The sequence below is a fragment of the Sinocyclocheilus anshuiensis genome, unplaced genomic scaffold (genome assembly GCF_001515605.1).
Source record: "Sinocyclocheilus anshuiensis isolate Anshui unplaced genomic scaffold, SAMN03320099.WGS_v1.1 scaffold322, whole genome shotgun sequence".
In the NCBI taxonomy this organism is placed as follows: Eukaryota; Metazoa; Chordata; class Actinopteri; order Cypriniformes; family Cyprinidae; genus Sinocyclocheilus; species Sinocyclocheilus anshuiensis.
The window spans coordinates 1,907,873-1,913,836 of NW_015542366.1; positions in this window are offsets into that span (position 1 = coordinate 1,907,873).

The following is a 5,964-nucleotide window of genomic DNA, read 5'->3' on the forward strand; positions in this document are numbered from 1 at the left end:
GGGGGGTGGGGGCTGGATGACGGAGGATGGGGGTGGCTCAAGCCCCTGCCCCTTTAATTGCAGACGCTAAAGTGCCATTTTGGGCCGATCTAGGTGCCCTCGAAACGCAATTTCTCTCCTGGAGGTCAAGCCTTACTTGATACACATGGGTATTGTTTTACTGAACCTCTTTTAATGTCTGCACAGCGCTAGAAATTACACACTCTGCTTGCCCTTTTATCCCCTCATTTGGAGCCACATGAATGGTTATGATACATCAGAGGAAGTGTGAATCACAGATTCCCCCTTTCAGTATCAGGAGATGATGAATGAAGTTTCCATGGTTTCTGTAGAACATAAAACAGAGATTAATGCTCCTGCACAAGCAATCACAGACAGCAGATGTGTCCATATTTGAATGACTAAAGATAATGTTATTAAGAACAGATATGAATGAGAAACTAGTTGTTGTGGTTAAACAGGTGCAAAGACAACTGTCATTTTCACTTCACTATGTCAGAGATATTGAAAACAAAATCATTCCAGCCAGTGCAAGGCAGCAGTCTGTGCAATGTATGCAAAGGTGGTGTCCTTTTGAAGGCACTGTTAATAGATTATACAATTTTAATGTAATTCTACCCGATAGAGGACACTTTAATCCAGACATTTCACAGTTGCGCTTGTGGCATTACTTACAGCTACAGAACAGTTGCATAACGCATCTTCATGGCCTCTTTTACTAATGAAGAGATGTGAACAGTGAACCCTTTGACTTTCATTCAACAGTGTTAACTGTTATATGTCTCTCTTTAGTTTTGTATTCATATGCACTTACATTGCATTACAGTCAGGTCAGTTAGCTCTGGATGTTCAAGAGCTGCTTCTGAACAATTTAAGGGTGACTCTTTACATTGCAGCTTTCCTATTTAGTCACATTGTTGACATGTATACACTACAGGTCAAAAGTTTGGAATAATTAAGATTTGTTAATGTTTTTTATAGAATTCTCCTAAGCTCTCCAAGACTGTATTTATTTGATGTATACAGTATTAACAGTAATACAGTAAAAACAGTTTTATTAAAGAATTATTTTCTTTTTGAATATGTATTAAAATGCAATTTATTCCTGTGATGGCAGAGCTGAATTTTCAGCAGCCATTACTTCAGTCTTCTGTGTCACATGATTTTTCAGAAATCATTATAATATGCTGATTTGATGCTCAGTTATCAATTATTATTTATGAATAACTGCACCGTAGACTGGAGTAATGGCTGCTGAAAATTTGACTTTGCTATCACAGTAATAAATTACATTTAAAATATATTCAAATAGAAAAAAAATATTTGCAATTGTAATATTATTTCAAAATATTACTGTATATTTTTATTAAAAAAATGCAGTCTTGGTGCAGCATAAGATACTTGAAAAATCTGAATTATACCAACCGACGTGATGGTCTGCAGTTCGGGTTGGTAGCTCATTCCACCAGAGAGGAACAGAAATGGTGAAGATTTGGAGAGTAATTTTTCCTCGCTGTGAAGCGGCTAAGTCATGCTGGTTAGAAGGCCCGGCAGTGGAGCATTGCAGTAGTCCAGTCTTGAAATTACAAGGACTTGAACAAGTTGTGCCGCATATTCTAATTTTGCTAAACTGGTTGGTGTTAGTGTTGTTGACCCCAGTTGCACAATGTTGTTGTCGATAAGGAGCTCTGTCTTTGCAAGGTTGAGCTGTAGATGATGCTCTTTGATCCAAGCACAGATGTCTGAAAGGCAGGCAGAGATACGAGGTGAGACAGTGAAATCATCAGGTTGAAATAAAAGATAGAGCTGCATTTCATCTGCATATCAGTGGTAAGAGAAGCCATGTGGCTTCATGATCGGGTCTAGTGAGGTTGTGTAAATAGAGAAAAGAAGAAGAGCGTGCACTGAACCTTGAGGCACCCCAGTGATTAGTTGATGTGACTCAGACACCAATCCTTTCCAGGAAACCCTGAAAGATCTACCTGTGAGATAGGACTGAAGCCACCATAGTACTGTACCTGTGATGCCCAAGTCAGAATGGGTGGACAGGAGGATCTGGTGGTTAACAGTGCCAAAGGCCGCAGACAGGTCCAGCAAAGGTTGAACAGATGATTTGGAGTTTGCTCTTGCCAGTCGAAGAGTTTCAGCAATGGTTAGTACAGGGTTTCCGTGGGTCCTTACAAAGATGTAAGTCTTAAATTTAGTTGTATCAAATTTCTAAAAAAAATTATAAAAAGATGATCTTAATTATGATTTCAAGAGGTCTATGATTTCATTGAATATATATGAGCGCTGCATGTTTCAAAGTAAGGTGCTGGGCTGCTTTGTGTACTGCAGTTACCAGGGACGCCACTATATTTCTGATGTTCCGAAATCGCCACCTGCTGACAGTGAGTGAATTTGCATTTTCAGTAAGCCAGTCTGCTGTTTTTCTTCAGACCAATGGGAAAATTGACCCATATTTTTATGCAGCAAACACGCTGTTGTAAATGTGAACTGGTGGATCGACAAGAAGCTAATGCTAATGCATTATAAAAATCTAATCAAGTAAGACACTAAGATATATTTATATGTTATTAAATTCATATAATAATTTATTGATAATAATTGTTTAAATTAATGTAATATATACTTTTTAAAAATGGCTTAAAGGCTGAAATTTGAGGTTTATGATTTTATAAAACTTTTTATTTTTGTGAAAACCTATATATGAATTGTAAATCATGCTTTTTACAATCATTTTAGGGTTTAATATGTTACCATAGACATTACCCTACCCCACCTATATGGTATTAATTTTATTTGTGCAGGTCTTAAAAAGTCTTAAATTTGATTTTAAAAATCCTGCAGATACCCTTTAGTGTGGCCTCCTTGGTGTGTCTGCTTTTGAAGCCAGACTGGTTGTTGTGACCTAGGCTGTTCTTTGATAGAAAAGCGGAGAGCTGACTGAACACAACTCTTTCAAGAGTTTGGACAGAAAAGGCAGAAGAGAGACTGGTTTGTAGTTTTCAGCAGCTGTGGGATTGAGTGTTGGCTTTTTGAGCATTAGGGTTACCTGGGCCTGTTTAAATGTGGTGGGAAATGTTGATGAGATCACCTGCAGCACCTGCAGATTGGGTCTAAGGGACAGGTTATAGGACGGCTGGCACAGAGAACTTTGGAGACCTCATTCTCTGTAAGAGGAGATAAGGAAGAGAAGAGTGGAATGGAATGTGTGTGGGTGAAATCTGGCTGTGGTAAGTGGTGTAGAGAACTGGTTGCTGTTGGTTGCCACCTTATCAGCAATCAGAGAAGAAGTGGAAAAAGGTGGAGGAAGACAGTGAAGAGAAGATAATGTTGTTAATAGTTGTGTGATATCTTGGCAACAGAAACACTAGAGGAGAAGGAGGACATGAAGGAATGGTACTTGCTCTTGTCAGCAGGGTTTCTAATCTTGTTTTATTTCCTCTTAACATCTCCGAGCTTGATTCGATGGTCATGAAGAACAACTGTGAGCAAGGGGCTGGGAGGTATCACATGTACTGGCCTGGAGGTGAGAGGACACATATGATCAAGGCAGGTTATTATAAATGCTTTCTTTTACTGTAACTATTTGTTGGAAAATATGCTAGTTTGAGATGAGCATGAATCTGTGCAGCACTGAGACACATCTCAATGTATTTACTCTTTACCTGCACTATAGTTGTTTACAAGTAGCATGCGCAGTTAATAAATAACTTCTTCAATGCTGCCAAAAGACAGGATGCATCTGGAGGTTTTAACTAGACTTCATCCGCTCTTTTTGTGGGTTCTAAAACGTATGTTTTACTATTATTACGCTAATGTTTGTTTACTGAGCGAGATACCACTCCAAATGATTCAGAGAGTTTCGCAAATCCTTTGACCGATTCATTGAAAATAATCTGCTCAAGTAGTGATTCATTCACAAATCGCGCACATCTATTTCTGAAGATTGAAAATACAGACACAAAACTTGGATGTTCCTTAGATTAGTATACATTAAGCTCCCTAGGCAGACAACATTTTACTGGGTCTTTGTTCGCCACATAGTGAAATTTGCTTGGTAAATCGGTGCCCAAAAGAGATGGCCCTAATGTGCTGCCCCACAATAGGTGATTTTTTTTGGCTTGTTTACATAACTCGAGGCATTGCTTTTTAATTTAATGTGGTTACTAGTATTTCTGAAAGCAATAAGTACCTAAGCACTGTTGTTAGGCACGATGTGGAGTGGAGATAGAGTGTTCTAAATTCACTGGCTTCATGCGGCTTATTGCTTTTGTAAAATGGTTATTACATAAAAATATCTTTAGCTCACCCATTAAGTCAAAATTCACAACAAATTCCGATGTATGTTCTAGAGTAATTTGCAATGGCTTTAGCATTCAGCATTTGTCTAACTGTCATTTGAATACATGATATAAATGTACAGTTAAGTGGAATTTATACAAAGTTGCAAAATAATACAATACAGTTGCTTTAACCTACAAGCCGAAAATGTTTAGCATAAATCTTATATTCTTGTAACTCCCCCTTTTTTTTTTTTTTTTACTTCATAATTCACTTGAACTTTGAGACTGAAAATACGTTCTAGTGAATCATAACCCGTACATCTGCAGTGCACTTTCTTCTGTCATGTGATATTGTTTGGAAATCTTGGCAGGCTGGAGAATAGCAGCACGCTATCTCCGAGATGCACAGCTGTTGGCCCATCTGCTGTGTTACAGACAGGTCTGTTAGGAAAATATGAATGGCAATGTGAAGTCATTAGTTCTGGGTGAATGTGTTTAATATGCACTGATCTGAGACCAGCCCCACCAAAACCAAACACCCTGATATTCATGACTGTACAAAGAACCAGCAGGTTGTTTTAGATTAGTGTAACTGCGGGGGGTCCAACCGACAATTTTGAAACAACCCATAGGAAAAATGTATTGCTCAGTGGTTGCTTTTCCTAAGCTCAGGAGACTTAGATGAGATTCTCACATATCTCTCATTTTAGTATCAACAGCATTTCAGATGTTTCTCCTAAAATTCCTTAGGAGAAATGTAAGTAGACGCAAATGAGACATGAGAAATAGTTGAGGAAAAAAAGAGGCAAAACAGAGAATATGGTGGAAGAAACATAGAATATCTCTGTATTGTCTTGCTGCAATCTCTATCAAGACTCCATTATAGGAAAAGTGCAGTTGTGTCATCACCTTGATGTGTTGCCCACAAGGCTACGGCTCTGACAGAGCTTACTCTTCGCTCAGGATACTAATGGGTGATTCTCTTATATGTCTCATTGAGCTATCAGCTTTGTCTTAGGATGTCTTCAGTTTTATTTTAGGAGAAATGTTAAACCTGAGACAAAAACTCTAACATTCTCACAATGGTCTCCTTTAAAGCTTTAGAAGAGATCTCAACAAGTTTACACACTGTGCTCAGATTTTTCTCCTTAGCTAAAGACTCTGGATCTCTCACATTTGTCTCTTTTAAAGCTTTAGAAGAGATCTCAACAACTAATCTTTTACTAATATTGTAAATGCTAAAACTATCATTTGAATAGCATTAAACATTTCAGAATATCAAGGGTTACTGCTTTAAATGTTTAAATTGATCTTCAATTACCAGCATTGTATATACACCACATTTTCCAAACACACTAGAAAGGACTTACAAGTGCAAGATGTTTAGTATAAGAGCAATACCCTTTTTTAACAAATGTAACACTAGTGTACCAGTGTTTTTTTTTTCTTTTGCTTTGTTTGGCATTAAAGTTTTGTCTTGTACAGCCCATTTTTGCATGTATGTAAATATAGGTTATGGTTTCCTCATTAAATCACTGTGCAATAAATCACTGTCTATATAAAACAACTTCAAATATGACAATGCATGTATTGTCTTTGATTGAAATTAGGGCTGCACGATAAATCGCATGTGATATTTAACGCGCATCTTATCAGTAAAGCCGGTTCTGTAATC